This window comes from Balaenoptera physalus (genome assembly GCF_965194825.1).
Source record: "Balaenoptera physalus genome assembly, chromosome: 11".
NCBI classification, from domain to species: domain Eukaryota; kingdom Metazoa; phylum Chordata; class Mammalia; order Artiodactyla; family Balaenopteridae; genus Balaenoptera; species Balaenoptera physalus.
Window position 1 is genome coordinate 22,604,226 of NC_138896.1, and position 23,031 is coordinate 22,627,256.

General features: G+C 41.1%; 1 long non-coding RNA gene across 2 annotated transcripts in view; it reads right to left on the reverse strand.

Annotated features, from left to right (window-relative positions):
- Positions 1-2,321: 2,321 nt before the first annotated feature.
- The window catches only part of LOC309638991, a 56,526-nt gene continuing 35,816 nt past the window's right edge, over positions 2,322-23,031 (reverse strand). For both annotated transcript variants that reach the window (XR_014251400.1, XR_014251401.1), the window contains one exon: positions 2,322-20,367. This is a non-coding gene — a long non-coding RNA (uncharacterized lncRNA). The remainder of the gene's footprint in view (positions 20,368-23,031) is intronic.

Sequence of the window (23,031 nt, forward strand, 5' to 3'; positions counted from 1 at the left end):
CTGCATAATATACGGGACCAGAGCAAAATGAAAATGTAGGGTCCCTTACCCAAAAAACAGGGAAAGATGCCGGTAAAGATAATAAAACGTAAATTTAGCTTTTTTTCTTCCTCGCTCTCTCGACCTGTTATGGTATTTCTTAATTTGCTATTTGATGTCATTATTATTAAGGGAAAATAGCATCGTAAATTATAAGAACGAATTTTATTATTCATTAAAGATGAATCAAAAGTCACAGGGCATTGCAATCGCACATATACGGGAGAAGCAAGGAATGCCGGACATTTCCTTCGCTCATGTGACATCAATTACAAGACCTCAATTCAAAGGTTGGAATGTCAAGGGCTAGGTCGCGGGGGTTGCTAAAATTGCTCCTCCTTCCGACTGTAGGCTGAACCACTCAGCTTGCCGAAACCCGGGATCGAACCAGGGACCTTTAGATCTTCAGTTTAACGCTCTCCCAGCTGAACTATTTGGGCTCCTTAAAAGTAAGTTTCTCTGACACATATTTCAAAACTGAGATTGTTTTCAACCCGTTTTTAGAATGTTTCAGACTCTGCAAGTGTTGCTGTCTAATTGTCCAATATATTTACCCACCACAAAAAGTTTGGAATGTCTTCCATGTATGGTGCTTGCATCCAATTCCTGGCAATGTACGACGGTAGGAGAGAGAAGAGAAGTAATAGGGATTCATTGGAAAGCCTCTCTGCTACTCCGACACAGCTCAGAAAATTACAGTAAAAAAAATTTAATTTCTTAGAGTCCTTTATTTTTTCTTCTTTTTGTTTGTTCTTGCATAATCTTCAAAGATGCTGAGAAACAGATTAATTTTTGTGAATGTGGGATCAGTTTTCTGTTTCCTGGTGATGATTTCGAGTGATGATGAAAGGTGATGATTTCCTTTCTTTTATGCTCTTCCATCTACTCTGTCTTTTGGCCCAGGTGAGAAGGTCTTGGAGAGGACTGACCCGGCTGAGAAGAAACCACGAGCAGGAAAGGTAAAAATTGGGGTTTAGAATTTACTATTCTTGAGCATAGACAGCCACCAAAAAAAATCTAATTTAAAAACTGTAGAAATAGTGGTGTTAACAGAATAAATTTTCTGACAAAATAGCTTTGCCAAAGAATACAGAAAATGGGCATATTTCCTAATATATCGAAAAAAAAAGCCACTATTAGTCGGGGGTGTAGCTCAGTGGTAGAGCGCATGCTTTGCATGTATGAGGCCCCGGGTTCAATCCCCGGCACCTCCATCAGTACTTCGTTTTCTGGTCTCCAATATATTTTATATTTTTACATTCCTCCAGTCCCGCGGAATCTGCTCTTCTACTTTTCCACCTTTCGTCACTTTTTCCCCCCTGCTCACATGGAAAGTAAACATGATTGCTGGGACAGCAGAAGGAATAAACAAGAAAAGGAAAATAAATAAATAAATAACAGGCTTATTCCACAACCGCGAATGTTCCCAATTTAACCAGCTTTTTCACCTGAACTACCATTTTACAATACTACTTAAGAGAAGAAAGATCCAAAGTAAGACGGGAGAAAAGAAAAAGAAAGAAACCCGTGTGCAATTTCTTTGGCCAGAATAACTAATCCTAAAGACAGTAGCCACGTGAAAAATTAGGGTGCTGTGAGCAGGATTCCAACCGTCCCTGGAAAAACACTTTGAACTGCAAACCAAATGCCTTAGACACACAACTATTCATGAACTTTTATCACATACCTGGAATAGAACACATGAATTCGAAAAAGGTCTTCTGTTTCTCCAGTAAGAGCCCGAAAAAAGACAAAATAAAGAAAGCCCCACCACCAACCTGCTTTAATTTTGGAGACAAAGTGATGTTCATCCCTTGCCCTAGAGAACACTTGACTTTCAAATAAATTCAAGTAATGGAGAGGTCTTGGTTTCTAAAAAGTCAGCCATCTCTTTGTTTCCATCCCATCCTTTCCACTGAATTCTCAAAACGTTGAGAAGCAGATGCTCAGCAGCAAGTGGGTGCGGTGGAGGCAGGAGACGTTCCTTTTCAATAAACCAGACCCCGTGGGCAGTATTTCTGCTCAAAGGTTGTCCTTTGGGGACTGGTGGAATTGATGCTGTTTCTTTTTACAGACAGCTTAAGAGATCTGCAATTTCTGCAGAGATAATCACTTTACGTGGAAGCTGATGGCAGAAAATGGGACTTTTATTGGTCTTCTAAGGAAACTTTAGGACCATAACAATAACCAGTATAAATCAAAGAAGAATGAGATCAGCCTAGGAGCAATCTCATTTCTTTGTTTTTCACAAGTACTAACAATAACCTCCTTATCTATTCGTCTTTTTTTTTTGGCCGCGCCACGCAGCATTTTAATCCCGCGACGAGGGACTGAACCCGTGACTCCTGCAGCGGAAACACCGAGTCTTAACCACTGGACCGCCAGGGAAGTCCCATTACCTACACGTCTGAACGCATAACTTTAAGTTCTCACTCTACCTACTCTTCAGAGGCTTTCTACTCCTAGCCACATACATGTCCAAACTTGAGGTTCAGAGATGTCCACAGAATTCCAGATTCAGGTTATAATGTGTGTAGGTAGACATCCTCAAGAGGCTATTTTGTAGGCATTTAAAATATGTCATACCGAAACCCAAACTCAACGTTACCCCTTTATTACCCCACCTTATGCTCCCGACGCAAAAATAAATCAACAAACCAATAACAACAACAAACAGAATTCCCACCACTTCCCCTGTTTTTATTAGCTTTGCGAAAGGCATCACTGTCTGCATAATCCAATCTACCTGTAAGTCTTCCTAAGTATTAGGTATTGGACTCCAGTAAGAGTCCAAATCCTGTGTTATTCTACCACGTTACATCAAATTTCTCCCTTGCCTTTCCTCGTTCAATTCACTGTTTTGTCTAGCAGACCCTTGAAAGCACCTCCGAAGTTGTCTTTCAGTCTAGATTAAGACAGAGCAAAACATCACTGGATTGTATACATTTATGACTTTCTCATTCTATTGCTGCCCTGGATTTGCCCCTCAATATCCTGCTTTTCAGAAGCTAGTTGAAGCCAATGGCAGGATGTGAGAAGTGAAGGAACAGCCTAACATGCTCTAAAGACCTTCCTAGAAGAAAGCCAAGTTCCATCTGGCTTCCAAATAAAAGTTGGAAACAATGTAGGGGAAAAGGAAAAATGACTCCTCAATAAGAATCAGGGCAATCATCAGTTATAGATTTACTGAAGTATAGGGTCTATCTGGTTGTGTAGCTCACTGGTAGAGCATAAGCTAAGCATGCAGGAGAATCCAGGTAATCTTGGGCTCCATTATTGCTTTCCCCTTTCCTCACGAATACTGTATTTCAAGAACACATCCAAATTTCCCCATTAAAAAAAATTCTTTTATCATTTTTTTCCCCTGCTCACATCCAAAGTAAATCCATTACCCAAAAGATTTCTTTTAAGCTGATCTATTTCAACTCTATGACTCTGGCATCTACCAACCTAACTGCATCAGCACAAGTAAGATAAGAAATGAGAGTGAGCTCATGCTCCCTTTTGTTCCATATCACAGTTTACACAGGAAAAGGAAAGAAAAAGATACAAAAGAAAGGAAAAGAGGCTCATAGTCAATTTTTGTTAAAGGATTCCTTTGTGTTCTGGGCTCTGCCTGTGTCAATTAAAAGACTGAAGACTGAGGAACAGAAAACCTACCCACTGATTTTCTCTCCTCCCACTCCCTTCCCACACCCATTGTTGCTAGTAGTTGAAACTAATTACCAAATGTGGCAGGATATCAAACACCAACTTTCTCAAAGTGAGGGAAAAAGGGAACAACATCTCTCAAGGATTGCTGTGCTTTCCAAACTTGAAAGTGGAGAAAATTATTATTGCTGATGACAGTAGAGATTTGGTCAACATAGCTTAGTCGGAAGAGCTCTAAAAAGCTGGACTAAAATCAGGATTCCCTCCCCATGATTTGAAAAGCCCACAGTTTGTGTCAAAACAAATTCTTCTTCCTGTAACATGTCACCCTAATACAAATGCTTCTGAATTCACTTTCTCAAGAAAAGGGCTTAGAGGGCTAAGGCAAGAAGAATTGGAATTCAGTCGTCCCTGCCTTCACAAGTAAACACTTATGTCCGGTATTTTCAAGCCATTAAATGAAAAGCTTCCTGGATTACTTCCATCAATATCATATGAAGATCATGATAAAGAAATATAGTTTAGGGCTTTGGACTCATGGAGGTCATTGGTCTTACACAAAGCTGAAAGCATCGCAGTGAGAAAAGAGCTATTACCTCTGCTCTTTCCCACACGGCCAATACTATCAGCTTTGAGTTACCCAGGACCTCCTCGAATTTTCATGTTCTGAAGAATTGCAGGTTTTCCCACTGTGATAATGGGTTCCTTCAGGGAAAGCAGTTTGACAGTTTGCTAGGTTCCCCAATCTTGTTTCTCTGCCCTGTGTTTGTCCTTTCATTCCCCCAGTCTAGAAAAATGTCACTTTTTTCTTTTCTTTTTTCTTTTTCTTTTTTTTTTCTTTTGCTGTGCTGCGTGGCTTGCAGGATCCTAACTCCCCCACCAAGGACTGAAACCACGCCCTCGGCAGCGAAAGCGTGAAGTCCTAACCACTGGGCCACCAAGGGAATTCCCATGACAGCTTTTTTCTTTTTTTTTTTAAGTTGATAGAACTTTAGATTTTTTTTAGTTGATAGAACTAAAGATTTTTTTTCCCCCTGAAATCCTTTGTAGACATAACCTTCAAGACGTGGGGGAATGTGGAACCAGAACTGAAGACAATCTCAGAACATGTGGTGATGCGTGAGCAAACAATGAGTGTCAGCTGGATAAAGGATGTTTGTTGGCCGTCATCCGACCCAACCTGGTGTGGAGTTCAATTCGGCTGCCTCTGGACTGAAAAGCACTTCATCTGAGCCAGTACTGCTGGAGATTTGTGTTGGAAATCCGTGACTTTTCCAGGCGAAAGAAAGTAATTTTCACGTAGTTTCTTCTGAGTGGACCTTGCAGCGGGCTAACAGAAGTAGGAAAGTCCTAGAATCAGAGACTGTGTCAGTCGGACTGTAACCTGAGTGAAGCCGCTAGACGATATCCAGTTTAGTAATTTCACAAATGGTGGAATTTAACCCAGTGGATTTTCTCCATCAGAAAATAAAGTCAATCTCAAAATAAAAGTAGAATTTTATAAATGATCCCCAAAAAGTCCCCGAAGCAGGGGGTGTAGCTCAGTGGTAGAGCGCGTGCTTCGCATGCACGAGGTCCCGGGTTCAACTCCTGGCTCCTCCATCTGGGTTTTCGCCTCATACGCCCCTTTCATTTTTGTCATACATTTTGCCACGTTTCCTCTGCTCCCATTTTAAAAAATATGTAGTCCAATGGATTCCCTTCGATATTATACCATTTCTACTCCACGGGCCTTGGAGCAGGGAATCCGAGATAAGCCACGGAGGTGCAGGGCACAGACCCCAAGTATTTTTTAGTGAGTGGGTGGACGTTGGCCCAAGGTAAGGTGACATTTAGCAAAACCTTTGCCACGCGAACGTTTAAAACATGATTTGGAAGGCTGAAGAGCTAGCTCACGCTCACCGGAATAGCTTAGACGAGCAAGTGACCAACGGATTTTAAAGGTTAGATCCTAGGTTTGGGCAGCACAGTCATTTTTATTCCATATTAAATCAACTTCCACAGGAAATTTACACAAAATATATACTAGAAGACACCCACTAACTCCCCACCATCCCCTCAACCAAAACACCTAGCTGAAGTAAATCTCAGAAACCCTGCAAACAGCAGATTTAGATTCCTTACCTTCTACATTTCCTCACTGAACTTCACTTTTCTGTTCTTAAATCATTAAATGAATTAACAACACCTCATGTAACACCACACTGATGTCCCAGAGGAAGATGTGGCCAAAGGTGTTTGGGTGGAAATAAGAATAGATATATAATTTGCTTGTATTTAACAAAACAAGACAAAAGAAGCAAACAAACAGAAACAACAAACAGAAACAACTTGTTTAAGAATCAGTACAAACTACAGAATATCACTGCTCTGCACTTTGTTCTCTGTGCAAGTCGAGTGTTGGGTGAATGCACAAAAACTGTTCCATTTTTCTTTACCAAAACCTTTGCATGATAACTTTTGTATTTGAAAAGGATGTTTTAAAACGTGAAGTCAAAATTTTTAAAATGACATCTATTTTCCCTCATTTGGAGAAACTAAAATCACGTTTCTCCTAGTTCCTTCAAGATCACGAGAAAGCAGGGATCAGTCACAAGCTCAGCTTCCTCTGGGACTCAAACCCTGGACAGACGCTCAAACCAGCCAAGCCACTAAGCTCCCTTCCTACCAGGGCCATCTCTGGGCTGTCTCCATCCAAGTATGTTGTTGTCAAGCTGCTGTCTAAACCATTTCAGGGCAAAGATTAAGTGGATGAGTTTTCCTTCTCTTTGACTCTCATTCTCTAGACTTCTGACATGGGAGAGTAGACAAAGCAGTGAAAAACAGCTTAGACCACCTTTTTCCATTTTGCCAAACACGGATTCTCAGGACATTATTCCTTTTGCTCTTTACAGCCTCACTGTATTTAGCGTGGAGCCCTCCTTCTGCCTTAGGAATCTCTCAGGCAGCTGTCAAAAGCCATGACACATAAGAAGTCCCCATAAAGAACAGTACTCTGGCCACTGTAACCTGTGAGGGAATCCATATTTTGGATCCGTTTTTCCAGGAGAAGGGAGTATCTAAACCCTAGGGCTGTGAAGCCTCAGCCATGGCCATGCATGGCCCATGTTAACTCAAGTGGCTTCAGGCTGGAACCCTGAATACGTTGCTCCTTCTCCCGGTGGCCTCCACCAGAGGGCAGATCCCACACCATTACATCGGGGGGCCCTGCACCTCCAATGCTTCTGGCTGTCAACCCCAGCTGGAAATGCTAGAACAAGGGTGCAAAGGAGCAGAACCTGAAAAGTTCCCTGGGGAATTTAGATCCAGCTGGAAAGAGAAAACAGGTCACTCTAGCAAACTCTGGAGCCCAGCGAAACTCCAAACTCTGGAGCCCTGCACCTCAGTGGCTTTGTCTTGGGGACTGTGCAGTTCTGTTTCTGAGATCCACAATGACGCTTAAGGGAGACACTTTGGAGGCTGAGCAAGAACAGCGAAGTGAATTAAACTTTTATAACAACCTTCCCACTCCAACCCGATGCTCTTGGACAAATACTCAAACCTCAGCCATCACAGAGATGCAAGGAATAGACACTTTCCTCCTGTTGCCAAAATCTGTGATGACCAAAGGTGAGTGTTAGGAGTAATCCTAAATCATTGTATCTTCTCTTTTACTTTTTCTCACGAGTGGGAAATCTGTATTTTCCTGAATATCGTAATCAATTACATATATATCAACTCTTCCATTCCTCCTCTGCTCCTCCCCTTCAAAAAAAAGCCCAAATGAGGCTTAGTTGGCTCTGGAAAGTCGCTGAAATGGGCGCTTAGAGGCGAAACGACTTTTAAAAGTAACTTGGTGAATAATATAGGCAGCCTGAAGTGACTCACTAACACAGAGATAAAAGGTTTTAGACTAGAATGCAATGTTCCCGAACCTGGGGAACCGTCGGATAACTTTATAAATATACGTATGCCCATTTCTACCTTGTAGCTCCTGGGTGCACTCAGAATCACGGGATGGGGGTGGAGTGGAGATCTATAGGATGGAAATGCCTCCCCAGATGATTTTGTTGATCATTCAGGTTTGAGAACTGTTAATCAAGAAAGTGGAGCTGCGGGAACTGAAGTGAGCTGCTTGGAAACAACTAGCCTGGAGGAAGCGGTGAAACGGAATGAAAGGAGAGACGGGAAGAGAAAGTGAAGGAGAAGGTGAAGCAGCAGGTGATGAAGAAAGTGGATGGGGGCGGGTAGGAGGAGGCAGGTGGCTGCGGTTGGGGAGGAGGAACTAAAAGAGGAAAGGACGAAAGAAGGCTTGGGACTAGGTCTTTACGATGCCCACTGTTTGGTTGGCCCGGGAGGTAATTTGCGCCCGCGTTGCCTCTGTCTCCTCTGCTCCCTCTAGGGATGCAGAAAACCAGAAGGTTATCTTCCTCCTAAGGGAAGCGGGCTTAAAAGCGTTTGTGCCACAGGAATGCGCAACCCTTTTTTCCCGAGTCTGGCTTTGAGAGAGACTAGCTGCTCTTTCCAACACCGGAAATAAATTTTTCAACTACGGATTTTGGAAGCCTCTGAGTTTCGTGAGAAGCGTCTTTCCCATGGACAGTATCTTAAACGCTCCTTCACCGGGAAAAACCTGGGAACACAGCGCTCCATGGCTGGTGATTGGACCGACCTCTTGCTGCCCAACCAAGGTTCGGTGTGTGGTAAAAGCGCAGGGGCGAGTGGGGAAAGGAAAAGGAGAAGGAAAACTTTCTCTGGAGCCCGCAGCCTGTCCACTGACACAAACCAGCTGAGAGGAAGACGTGGTGGGAGGTGGGAGGGGTAATCTAAAAGAATTTTCCCAAAGGCCCCCTTCCCCTTTTTCTCTTTCAGTCTGTCTTTTTCTTCCCTGCTTCTTAATAATAATGAAAAAAATGCAGCAAAGGAGAATGGACCCTACATGGCGTACTCGGTGCTCCGCCTTCAGGAGACTGATTCGGAGTGAGCAGTTTCTATACTTTACTTGGTTCCCGGCTTTATTGTACTAAAGTAGTCAGGTTGGGAGGTCCAAGGAATGTCAAGGCCCATAGTTACATGATTAACCGAAGGATACACAAGTTAAGGTCTACACAAAGAAAACAGAGAAGGATCTCAGCTGTGAGGGAGTTAAGAGGACAAGTGGAGGTGCTGGGGATTGAACCCAGGGCCTCGTGCATGCTAAGCACGCGCTCTACCACTGAGCTACACCCCCCCCCGCGTGGTTGTTTACTTATTGTCCCATGTTATTTATTTATCACTGTATGACGGTGTTGGCAAGCCAAAGCCCATTATGTTCAGTTTCTCTGTTTCTGAAACCTCTGGCGTGACTCCTGTCTCACAGCTAGGGCAGGAAAAGGAGAAATGGATTCTGGACCGAAAAACCCTTAGGTCTTCCCACAATCCTCCCCATCACGGACTTTCAGCCAACTGCCTCTTGCGTCAGTTCTAGTCCACCACGAGGGACAGTCCCAGAACTGAATCTTCTGTTAAGTCTTCAGATTCTCCCTTCTTTAGAAAGTCCTCCTCTGCCCACGAAGCTGCCAAAAAATGCAAAACGTAGTGCTGGGGATACAAAGGCGCGCTCCGTGAGTACAGCCGAGGGAACGTAGGTCCAGATGTGAAGTTAAGACAAGAGGTGAATTAATTCACAATACTTGACCGAAACAAAGAGCGACAAGTATGGGTCTCAGGCAGTCTTGCGTGCTCTTGCAAACCACTGCATTCGGCATCTGGACTCGGGACGTGACAGCGGCTTTGTTATGGCGACGCTATCGCTCTGGTTTTGCAGGCAACGCAAGAGTGGCGGCAGACAGAGGCAAGAGTAGAAATGTGGGCGCTCCTGTTGTTACAGCATCACTTTCAGATCAAATTATTTGCGCAAGGAGGAGAGCGCAAGGGAAGCTGCGCGCAACCTGCGAAACCAATTCGCCCTCTGTAAACCTTCCCTATGCCTGGACAAGTCTACAAGTTTCATCAGTACCCAGGGCGCAGAACGTCGACACCTCCCACCTTTAGGCAAACATTGGTGCGACTGTTAAGCTAGGTAAGATTTTTGGATAAAATCCTAAACCTTCTGGCAGGAGAGGGAATGGGAAGGAGAGGACAGGTACCGACCGGGATGGGTTATATTATCACCATACTAGAAAGACGAGAGGCTGGGAAGTGGAATAAGCAGAAGAGGTGTTGGAGAAGGGAGAGTGGCCTGGTTCTTGGAAGGGAAAAGGATGAAGCCAATGAAGGGGAAGAAAATAGGCAGCAGAGGAAGAGGATAGAAGAGGACTAGTTTGGAGATGGGTCTCAATGGAGAGGCTCGGAGGTAGAAAGTGACCAAGCCCAGCATTTCTGCTACACTTTCTGCAGGCCCTCGGGAAGAGAAGAAGGCTCCTTCCTAAGGTAAGTGATTTGAAAGCGTGTGTCCCACAAAAAGATACGTCCCGTTTTGCCCAAGATTTTGTGACTCTGAGAGTGCCTTGCTCCACTTTCTGTCACAGCAAACACAGGCTGAGCATTTTCAAGGACGCACCTGTGGTTGCATATCTCTGGAGCAGTAGAACCCGGTATTCGAGATTTTAGAAAGGCGACGTTATACGTATCCCGATGCAGCGTTGAGTTTAGAAACAAATTCCAACCGCAGTTTTGTGTTTGGGCATTTCAACTGCCATCAACTAGTTTTTAGCGTGTTTGGCTTTAAAATACAAGGGAAAGAGTGGAAGGAAAAGGTTAAGCAGTGACTAAACGTTTTTGATTTGAATAGATTCTCACTGAAACCGTCGTAATCTTGGGTAGCTCAGTTGGACCTGCATCAGGTCCTTAGTCTGAAGACCCAGGATTCATGACCCGGTTCTGGTGTAGACTCTTTCACTTTCCCCATAACTTCATGTATACATACATACACAAAAGGCTACTGAAGCCAGCTTTCGTTTGGAGCACATTACTAATCACATGCTTATTCTTTTGTTTTAGCCTCTGTTGAATGTTATTTAAAATCATCATAGAAATCAGACAGTGGCATAGGTCCTATAAGTCACCCTCCTGTTGAATGTGGGTGCTAACCGGTACAAGAGCCCTGTTAGAAATGCATTCACTCTCTGCAGCAAACCTTTGCTCTAAATCCTTTTAAACGCTCTCTTCTCTTGTATATCTAAAAGAGAGATCATTTTTATTTTATAAAAAGAGTTTAACTTTAGAACAGTTGTAGATATAGAGAAAAATGGAGAGGACATTACAGAGAGTTCCCCTATACCCTGCACTCAGTTTCCCATATTGTTAACAGCTTACAGTAGGATGATACATTTGCCAAGTTAATGAACTCAAATTGATACATTTTAAAAAACAGAATCTACAATCTATTCAGATTTCCTTAGTTTTGCCTAATATACTTTTTCTGTTCCAGAATACTGAGCCAGAGATGCAACAGAGGATCTAGTTTAATGATTTTTACATTGGTGAAATTTATCTCAGTGGACTTTCCCTTGCCAACTTTGAGGTTTCTCAAAACCATCCAAAAATGGCACTGATATGTTATGAAGAATTTCTAGGGCAAGCTGATTTTTAGGGTTGAGCAGGTGCCTTCCACATACAAGGTCTTGAGTAAAACCCCTGTAACTCCATGTGTGTTCTTTACTCTGTAACCAAATCCTTCTTGCACCTTTTCATTCATTTTCTCCTGATTTCCCCGCTCATACGACAAGAAAACCAATGATTCAGTGCATTGCCTTTGCAGCTGTTCCAGTTCTATTCCATAGACCTTGGTTCCACATAGGGTGGTTGTTTTGGCAAAAGGAAGATGGGATGGGAGAGGAAAAGTTGGGGGGGGGGGTCCATCCTAAATCTCCACCAGAAAAAAAAAAGAGGCCCAGGGAATTCCCTGGCGGTCCAGTGGTTAGGACTCTGAACTTTCACTGCTGAGGACGCAGGGTCAATCCCTGCAATCCACACTGTGAAGCCAAAAAAGAAAAAGAAAGAAAAAAAAAAACAGTTAAGAAAAAGAGGCCTACCCCAACATTAAGAGGAAGTTCGCTTTCAGTACAGGGAAAAAAGATGGAAAGAAGAGGAAAAATAAAGAACCTGACAGACATTTTTGTTGAGTCTCATAATTTTTGAGTCATGAAATAGACAGTAGATGGAGGAACAGAGATGCTTCCCACTGAAATTCCCTACCCCTCTTCCTTAATTACTTTCAGCAATATTTTATTGTTTTCAGTGTACAAGTCTTTCACCTCTTTGATTAAATTTTTCCTAGGTGTTTTAGTTTTTCAGATGCTATTGTAAATGGAATTGTTTTTTAAATTTCCTTTTCAGATTGTTCATTGCTAGTGTAGGGAAAAACAACTTACTTTTTTGTGTTGATCTTATGTCTTGCAATTTAGCTGAATGTGCCTGTGCTCCTGGACTTTTCTTTGTTGGAAGGTTTTTGAATACTGATTCAATCTCTACCTGTTACAAGTTTGTTCAGACTTTCTAAGTAGGAAGCTATCCTGAATGTAGAAAGAGGATCCCTCTGCCAGGTGAATTTCTCGGATATTGGTGCCCTGTATTTATAACGAAGGCAAATAGTAGAAAGGTTAGAGAATAATCCACTTATTAGCTTTGAATAAATTCTCAGGATAAGTTGAATTCCTGAGCTGGATAGTTCAGTTGACAAGCATCAGACAAGCATAGAAACTCTTTGAAACCCAGCTTTCTCCAGAGAAGTGTTTGCAGTCAACTTTTCTTCCCCTTCCTATCCTTTTCTTGGCCACTGTCTACCAGTTCTAGAGAAGGATTCTGAGCCAGAAAATCCAGGGTCATTATGGTATCAATAACTATACATGCACTAGTATTTCACTACTGGGTATTATCTGGTGATTAGATGCCAATGACAAAACGCAAGGTATCGGTAATCAGTGGGCATACTAATTTTGCTTTTTTAAGACTCTTGCCTCATTTCAGGTTTTCTTCTTAAGTTCAGCGATAGAAAGTCAAATGAAAAGGATTCCGTTTCTTGCCTAGCAATAAGCAAACGACCACGAAGGGACTCGAACCCTCAATCTTCTGATCCGGAATCAGATGCCTTATCCATTAGGCCACGTAGCCAGTTGGTAAATGTATGCATTCAAACGTGAAAGCTGAAACGTGGTAGGTTTCTGTTCTCAAATTTCTAACTTCAATGGAAAGAAGATCTCATTAATAACATTCCTGCCCCAAAAGGAATAAAACTGCATCAAGTTCCTGACAACAATTACTTAAAATTAATAAACGGTGAGGCGATCAGAAGTGACACAGCCTTTGAAGGCTTTCTTACCTAAGTCTGATGCAAGTTAATGATGATGCAAGCTCAGTGGAGAAATATGAGCCAAGAACTAAAGTCTGCAATGAAGGGATGATGATCGTGTAAGGAGAGGGAGCTTCAGAGTTTGGTGTGTTCTGACCTGTTCCATCTCAAAGATACAATGGCGCCTCCTCCAGGGAGAAAATTCTGTAAGCTCAAACAGGAGCAGCGGAGGGTAAGAGCTAGGGCCTGGACTGAATGAGTCGGGTTAGACCAAGGAAATGCCTTCTGCTGTTTCCTACGAAATTGTTTTAGTTAAATCCCTTTCCTTCTCGAAATGGGTTCAATGAGAAGCATTAGATTGGATAATGGTCCCTTGTTGTTTTCCTGTTTGGAGAGCTACTGGCTCCAGTAGAAGCTGAAGACTGTAAATCCACACCACATTGGGCAGAATGTCTGGCCAGCATGAGCTGTTCCACATGGTTCCCACCCTCCCATCAGCCAGCTCCAAGACTCCCTTGCCAAAGGAATGTTTGGGGGCAATTTCATCCATCAACAGAAAGGGACCCATTATGGAACACTTTCTTGCATCTTCAAATTCCTCCTCCTTCAACTCTCTTTGCCTCTGTCTACAAAGGCTGCAAGAAATATGTACAAGACAATGCAGAGAGAGAGAAACAGAAATAGTGTGAGTGTTGCCTGGAGAAATTTAGGTGAGGTACTTGGCAAGAAATGAAACCCTCTTTGTCTAGCAATGTAGTCTGAAGCCTGGCAATGCTTTGTCTAGGGGACGCAGCATCTCTGGTTCTGAAAACCTAGAGAAGGAAGACAAAGAAGAGAAAAGGAAGGAAAATGTTCCTAACGATTATAACATCTCTCTCAAACAGAATCATCTTAGCAATGAGGAAAATTCAAGAAATCTGACTTGGGAACTAATACATGAAAGATAAAACGAACTGTCCAAATGTGTGAAGATAGATAAGATACTAAGGGAAAACCTGGCTCTTAGGGCTTGGATAGCTCAGTTGGTAGAGCATCAGACTTTTAATCTGAGGGTCCAGGGTTCAAGTCCCTGTTCAGGCGTACTCCCATCTGTTGTATCTTTATTCATACAGGAAGAGTTAGGGGGAAATGATATCCTGCTTTTTACACTGATTGAAACTTTGCTCATTGCTTTATAGGTGTGAAATGATTACATGATAAATTTACCAACCCCAAGGGACAGTCTTGGGAAGTCATTTGGAATAGGGATTGCTGACCTGAAGATTTGGATTTTATGTGGTTTTTAGAAGAGAGTCTCTTTAATCAGTTGACTGGGAAAAAAATCAACCAAGACTTCTGAATTCTTAAAAACAAAGGGAAAAAAAGGTCTTGAAACCAGAGATACATGACACTTTACCCGTATAGAGAAACAATTCAAATGACAGCGGCTGTCTATCTCAGCAGAAACCATAGAGGTCGGAAAGAGTGGCACAACATTTTCCAAGTGCTTAAAGAACAGAATTATCAATCCAGAATACAATATCCAGAGAAAATATCTTTCAGGAATGAAGAGAAAATCAAGATATTCTCAGATAAAGGAAAACTAAGATAATTTGCTGCCAGCGAACTACCTTAAAAGAATGGCTACAGTAAGTTCTCCAGATAGAAGGGAAATGATAAGAGAAGGAATATTGAATATCAGGAAGGAAGAAAAAAACATGGTAAGCAAAAAAACATGGTAAGTACAATAAACTTTCCTTGTCTTGAGCTTTTAAAATTATGTTTGAAAGTTGAAGCAAAAGTATAACACTGTCTGATGTGGTTCTAAATGTATGTGAAAGAAATAGTTAAGACAATTATATTACAAGTGAGGAACAGTAAAGTGACAGAAAGGGAGGTAAGGTTGCTACATTACACTTGAACTGGTAAAATGGTGACACCAGTACAGTCTAAGTTAAATATCTATAATGGAATTCTTACAGTAACAACTTTTTAAAATCTATACGAAAGGATACAATAAAAAATAGTATAGATAAATGAATATGGAATTCCAAAATATGTACAAGTAGTCCATAAAAAAGGCAACAAAAAAAGAGAAGAGAACAATAAGAATAACAGATAACAAACAGAAAACAAAAAAAATAAAATGCCAGACTTAAGCCCTACATACCAATAATAACGTTAAATGTAAATAGTCTAAGTGCACCAATTAAACCCACAGGGTAGATTAGAAAACATGACCAAACTATATGCTGTCTGTCTACAAAAAAATTCACCTCAAATATAACCTGTAAATATATAGGCAGTTTGAAGTTAAGAGGATAAAAAAAAAGGAATGTCATGCAAACATCAATCAAAAGACAGCAGGAGTAGCTATATTAATGTCAGATAAAGTCAGTTTCATAACAAAGAAAATTATCAGAGGCAGAGAAGGACATCATATAATGATACAAGTGCCCATCTACCAAGAAGGGCATAGTAATCCAAAATATGTATGCACCAAACAACAGAGCTGCAAAATATGTGAAGGAAAAAAAACACCTGATAAAACTGAAAGATAAAATATGCAAATCCACTATTATAGTTGGAGACTTCAACGTCTCTCTCAGAATAACTGATGGAACAACTAAACAGAAAATGATCAAGGATATAGAAAAACTTGAAAATGCCATCAGCCACTAGAATCCAATCAACATAGAACAGTTCATCCAATACAAGCAGAGTACAGATTCTTTTCAAATCCATCAGAAGGTATTCCAAGATAGAACATATCCTGGGATATAGAATAAACCTCAACAAATCTAATAGAATTGAAATATACAGTGTGTTCTCTGACCACAGTGCAAATTAGTCACAGAAAGATAAGAGGCAGATATTCAAACATTTGGAAACTAAACAGCACAGTTCTAAATAACCCACGGAACAAACAGGAATCTCAATGGAGATTTAAAAAGAAATAGAATGAAATAAAAATGAAAATACAATGTATCAAAATTTCTGATACACTAAGACAGCACTAAAAATTTCTGATACAGATTAAAACAGCACTGAGAAGGAAATTTATAGCCCTCAGTGCATACAAGAAAAGAAAAGTCACAAGTTAGTCATCTAAGTTTTCACTGAGATAGCCAAGGGAAAAAAGAGCAGAAGAAACCTAAGGCAAACAGAAGGAAGAAACTAATAAAAACAATACGCTTGTCAACGCCTGGGCCAGCACCACGGTTGGGAAATCCGGCATCGGTTTGTCTCCCGGGCTCTTGCAGCTCTGGTTCTGAGACCAAGCTGGGGACAAGCACAGACAGCAGGACGCTGCATCGGTTTTTGCCCCTCTTAGTATATACGGAACCCTTTTCTGGATGAAAGAACACCAGGGGGTAGGTTCAGCCGCTGGGCCCGACGTGCAAAATGAACTCGCCGGTTGCCAAATTAGTTCTTGAGATCCCATTGTCCCTGTGGAAAGGGGAGACGCTTCCCACCTTCAGCCAAAATTTGTTCCGACAGTCAACTCAGGTACTAGGTTTGGAGGAAATTCTAAATTATCTCTGATGGGCTAAGCCAGAAATCGACCTTGTTTAAAAGCTCCCCCCGATGATTCTGAAAGTCAGCCAGGTTTGGCAGTTCTCGGCCTTAGAGACTCCCAGACGAGTGAGCTGATAATGTTCGGGAAAGTTAACACCAGGAGGGAGATCAGTGCGTCAAGGGGAAAGAACGAGAGCAGAATACAGGTAACGATAACGAAAGGCAGGCGTGGAGTCCGCGGCTTCAGCGGCCACAGGAAGGTGGAGGAGGAAAAAAGTGGATGAGTGCTTAGGTTGGCATCAGTTTCGGATGGGCGGAGAGGCGGTTAGTTACGCGTCTCTGCTGCGCTTCCTCTGGGTACGTGGGGAACACGCAGGCCCATTCCCGGTAAAAGAAGTGAGCTGAGAGCGCTTTCCCGTAGGAAGATCCCCTTCGTTTTGTCCGACTGTCGCGGTTTTCAGAGAGCCTCGCTGCTCTTTCCGTCGTTGGAGCACTTGAGAGAAGTCCTGCGGTTGAGTTTCCGTTTTTAGTGTATCCCGGTGGTATTGGAGGTTTCAGACCGCGCGGCAGGGACGTCACGGTGTCCGGATCCCCACGTGCTAGGGGTAGGAGAAGAGCGCAAGGTAGAAACAGGGACCGCCTTTGTCTTTAGACTTCACCATCTGAGCTATACGTAGGAGTGAGTGTTTTTGTTGTTGCTGTTGTTTGTTTAATGTGTTGAGCTTGGAATGCAAGACATTGAAGATAAGAAAGGTAAGGCAGTAACCAAGTATTTTTAATTTGAAATGGTTTTCAGAGGCTGAACTCTAGATAGTTCGGTGTGTAGGTTGTCATGACTTTAATCTCAGGGCCAAGATTTCGAGACTGTTCCTGTTGGCATCCCGTTCTTTCTCCCACTTCCTTTTTGTCTTTCTTCTGCTTGTTGAAGTCGTCTTGGTGAGGTCGCGGCTCACAGCAAGAGACGAGGGACTTCACTGGAATCCATTGGGTTATGTTTTTACTTTGTATATGTACAGGACTATAACGGGGAAAAAAGGGTTAGGAGAACTAAATCTGTATTCCTTGAGGTTTGAGGGAAAAGTGAAACCAAGGCCTGGAGATGCCGGGGATCGAACCCGGGGCCTCATACATGCAAAGCATGCGCTCTACCACTGAGCTACACCCCCTCACCGACAGCTTCTCTGATAATGCTTCTTTGAGAATAAATTTTATTTCCTGAGGTTCTGGATCCTTGGGTGTCTTGGCAGTAGAGGAACCAAAGAAGGATACTGATGCTTTAGAGTATAGAACTTGAAGTGGAAGGCAAAAGATTGGAAACATGTGTCAGATAACCAAAAGAAGTTGCCACCATAGCTTTAAAACATAGTTGGGGTCTCCTATTATGCTTGGCAAGAGATCAAATCAAGTCCCAGTTTTTGGACCTTTTGATTTCCTCCAGATATGTCTTAACCTGAGACACAAGGCCATTGAAAATCAGCTTCTTTCTTGCCTAAAACGCTTCATGATATTTGTTGTTTGCTCCATCGGAATATTAAGGACCAGATTTGATGGAGGAAAGCCACAGGCAGTAAAAAACCCTAGAGCGATGCATTCAACATTGCAATGTAAGGGGCTTTTTTTCTCTTCTAATCTAGGCACCCGGCTAATTTAGCAGGCCCCGCCAATAATCTGAAATCTCTTCTTCATAAGCATTCATAAGACATGAATGAAAGAACAGCTTCAGGGATGGAGAGGAATATTAAATTATGAGAGCGAGACCAAAGACAAATAGCCGCAAGACATTAGGGATAAAGGAAAAAAAAGTATTTATTTCTGTTTGTTTGTTTGTTCATTCATTTATTTAGGGAGGGGAAAAAGCCATGTCATTACCAAACAGAAGAAAGTGCAGAAAAGGGGGAGGTTTTAAAAATTCTTTTGGAAATGGGAGGATGTTTGGAAGACGGAGAAGATGAGCAAGCTTTGCTCATGTTAAATTCAAGATCTATGTGGTGCACACTTGTGAGAATGTTACATGGTGAACTCAGACAATTACCCCTGCATCCACCTTTGGATTTGTGAGTAATCAGTAGATACAACTATGTGGAGGATGGATAAAGACAGAAAAGTATTCTCATTAGTGATATTCATAGGAAAATAAATTTGCTCCCGGACATTTCTTGAACCCTGGGATTTATTGTGGTTAAGGCTGTGTTCTTTGAAATATATAAAAAGACTGCAAGAGAACCCATTTCCTGGCACCAGATATCCAGTGGCTAACCCTTTCTCCTTCTGGTTTGCTCATTTATGGACTTTTGCCAATATTCATAAAATAACATTGAGTTCCTTTTGAAGTTGGAAGAATATGGTTTGTCTGACAGATTTGTTCTTTCAGTTGGCTCATGAAATTTTTAGCCCATGAAGTGCTGAGGAGGATTATCTTAACTGTTTGATGTTGTAAAATATTAGGTTTATGATGCTTTCCAATATTAGGAAGGTTTGCAGAAACACTGCTGGGTCATAATTTTGTGTTACACCTGGTGAAAACTGCATGTCTATTGGGGTCTCAGGAATTCATAATAATAAGGTATGCCTTTTTTTTTTCTTTTTGCCCCAAGAACAAAGTGGGGATTTTTTAAATTAAATACTTAGAGTTATAAAATTTGTTAACTATGTTGTACACCTGAAACTAATGATATTGTAAATCAACTATACTTCAATTTTTAAAAAATCTATAGCCATCTTCAGACTATGGATTCATTTAATACACGATTCTTATCAGGAATTAAACTTCTAAATTGAGAGAAAGAACACACTCATGCCATATATACTCAATTCAGAAAATCTGAAAATCTATGACGTGTATGTTTAACCCTGCACTGTCCAAAATGGTAGCCACTAGCCACTTTGAGTATTGAACACTTAAAAATTGAGATGTGCTGTAAGTGTAAAATATATATCAGGCCTCAAAGACTTAATACGATATTTAAAATGTAAACTATATCACTAATAATTTTTTGATTGACTTTATTTAAATGATGTTTTTGATATACCAAGTTATTTAAATATTCTTCTTCAGTTAAGACCACTTATTTTTATTTTTTATGTGACTACTAGAAAATGTAAAGTTACAAAAGTGACTCATTTATGGCTTTATTATATTGCTATTGGACAGCCTTAGCTACAGAAGACATGACATGTTTAGATGCTGTTCTGGGAGAACACCAGAACCAAGGAATATGGAGCACAGTCTACCAGTTTCCTACTATGTGTGGACATGACACAAGGCATTCACTTGCATGATCTCCTTTGGTATTTACAGTATCCCTTTGTACATAGACATCATTAGCCTCATTTTTTAGATATTGAATGTGAGGCTAATTATGTTTTGTGAATTACCCTAGACCTCCCACTTCAACAGAATGTAAAGGAATCATTACTGTGTTAGGCAATACAATACTCAATGATGCTGTTTGTCCAATCAAGTACTTCTTAATGAAATAAAATGCAAGCTTCTTAATTGAGGAGGGATAGATTGTTAATGGATAAGTTTCTAATGCCAAGTTCCTGTACAGCGAATGTCCCTACCTTGACGTTGCTTCTCAGTTTGTACCAATTTTCCATTTGCAACTTGATGCAGTTCTGATGTTGAAATAGTGTTGGTTATTTTCTTCTGACAACGTGTCCAAGAGTTGTCGGTGGAAAACAGACACTATGAAACTGACACAGAAATTTGAAAAGAAGAAAACAGTTCAAAATGACACAAGAGTGACTTATTATCCCTAACAAAGAGTTTCAAGAAATAAAGTCAAAATTAAAAGGAAAAAATGGGGTATTGGTACCTGAGTCTTGATGACTTTACTTTCCATTTGCTTTCATTTTTCAGTATTCTAGGTCCCCTTGTGAAAATTCAACAGAATAATTCTTAAAGAAGTGCTTATTTTCATTCTTTCCTGGATAACAAAACAGAAATAACTTAAGATGTGCAAATTCTAGACAGGGGTGGAAAGCTGAAGGAATGAATGTCTTGTCAAAAAGAAAACTCTGCATGTTCTTGTAATTGTTTAAAAGTTCAATGATGTTCAACAAAGCTCCTTATTCTAGCAGTTTAAAAACGGGGTGGACTCAAGATACAAACCCATATTTTCTGATTGGAAAATTTTCCTTGCATATACCACACCCACATACATACACTTACACAGTGTAGTAGTTCTTTTTCCTGCAGGTTTCCCCACCACCAACAACAACAATTCTTGTGATTAAAAAGATCACACGCACACACACAACAAAAAGCAGAAATGAATTGTAAGTGCAAGGGCATGTAGCATATTGGAATTTCCTAGCTCCTAGGAAAATAATTTCCTAGGTTTTGAAACTTTAAATAAAATATCACTGTCAGTAAACACTTCGTGGAAGACACATCACACACACACACACACACACACACACACACACACACACATCCCTTGATCGCGCTTGCAAAAAGCCGTAAAAACTGTAGTTATATATAGATTTGGGGGATTGGGGCATACCTGTCTTGTAACACGGGTTAATAATTACACCAAAGTAAAACGCTACTGCCGAAACCCGGGATCGAACCAGGGACCTTTAGATCTTCAGTCTAACGCTCTCCCAACTGAGCTATTTCGGCCGCCTGGGCACACTCGCCTTAGCTGTCCTCCCAAAATTTAAGGTTTTCATTTGTGGGGGCCAGTCTAATCTTATTTTGTTCAACATCACCCATTCGTTCGCCCCAAAACATATGGGCTCCCCTTAAATCCATGTCTAAAAATAGGATCCAGTTTTAGGAGACTGGATGGGTTGGTAGAGGAGGAGGGAAGTATAGGGGGAGAAATGGATTCGGCTACTCCACTACTCAAAGACGGCTCAGAAAACTAAGGCAATTCAAAATGAAATTATCGAGCCTCGTCTTTCGGTTCTTTGTCTGTCTCGCTCTTCAATGACAAGACTAAAAGGACTATTGGGCACGTTAATATGGAGACGGGCTTCTTGCTTCGGCTTGAGGAAATCCGGAAGGAGCCAATTCTTTTCTTCTAGTCACTTCCGTTCCCTTGTCTTCCTTGTGCTGACACGTGGTTGTTAGTGCGGAGACACAGAGAGTAGAAACCGGAAGCATTTAAAGGCAATCCATTGGATAATGTGTCTATTTCCGTGTGAGCAAGCAAAGCATAAAGGGAGAAAAAGAGATGCACGTGTATGGTTTCCAGCCCTCTCGTAAGGAAAGGATAAACCACCACTGAACTACACGTCTCACGACAGAAAGGTCGTGAAGATCATCTTTGAAATAGTAACCATATTTCTGAGGGGGGTCTTCAAAGATACCGTAGTTGGCCAGATAGAAAAGCCACTGTCTCAAATCCTACTATTTCTTAAACCTCTAAACTGTATCCTCTTAAGCTGCTACACTAGGAGAAATGTAAGGGTCGCAAACCAAATAGCACCGTTTCTGCTCTTAACACATTTCATCCTATCAGCTCTTTCCGAGGTTCCCGCCCCAGAAAACTGCCTGGCGGCGTTTTTTCTGCAACCACCAGGAAAGATTTCCAGATGGAACTTTTTTTTTTTCTGACTTCAATCTCTCTCTCTTTTTCTCTTTCCTATTCTTACAAAATTTTTCAAGTCCTCTCCTTCTTAAGAAGAGATGAATTACAGTCTGAGAGAAGATATCTCAACACTTATGTTTTACGAAAGACCATTATCTGTGAAGAACTTCTACAAAACACTAAGAAAAAGACTAAAATCTCATTAAGAAAGAGCAAATTAACATGCACTTCACAAAAAGAGGATACCCAAAATAGCCAATAAGCAATTTAAAAGGTGCCCAACATAATTTGCTATGAGGGAAATGCAAATTTAAAAACCAAATGAAATAATACTTCTCTTCACCAGAATCAATTACCTTAAGAGAACTGACAATATCAAGTGGTGCTGAGCATGTGGAGCAACTGGAATACTCACTCACACACTGCTGATGAGACTGTAAACTGGTGCACACACATCGGGAAACTATTTGGAAATATGGACTAAATCTAAATATACATGTAAGCTATGACCCCAAAACGCCACAGCTGTATTTATACCCAAGGGAAATGCATGAGTATTTCCCTTGAAAGACAAATATAGGAATGCTAGTGACCACATTAGACATTTCAGCCCCAAACTGGAAGCACTCTAAATGTACATTGACAGTAAAATGAATTTAAAAGTTGTGATGCACAATATTCATACAATGGAATATTACCAAGCAATGAAAAAGAACTGCTGCTACTAGCAACAATATGGATGTATCCAACTTTTAAAAAATTGAGTGAAAGAATCCACACTCAAATGAGTACATATTGTATGATTCTATTTATATTATTTCAAAACGCAAGAAAAACTAATCTATGGTGATAGAGGTCAGAGAGTCGCATTGATTGGGATGAGGCACAAGGAAGCAGCTGGGGGATGAAAAATCATGTATCTTTGCCAGAGCTGTTGGTTACATGGGTGTATGCATATGTAATAACCCATCAAGCTGAATCATTAAATTTCATGCATTTTTGTTTATATTAATTAAGCCTCAATTTAAATAACAAGAAAAGAAGAAAAAGGAT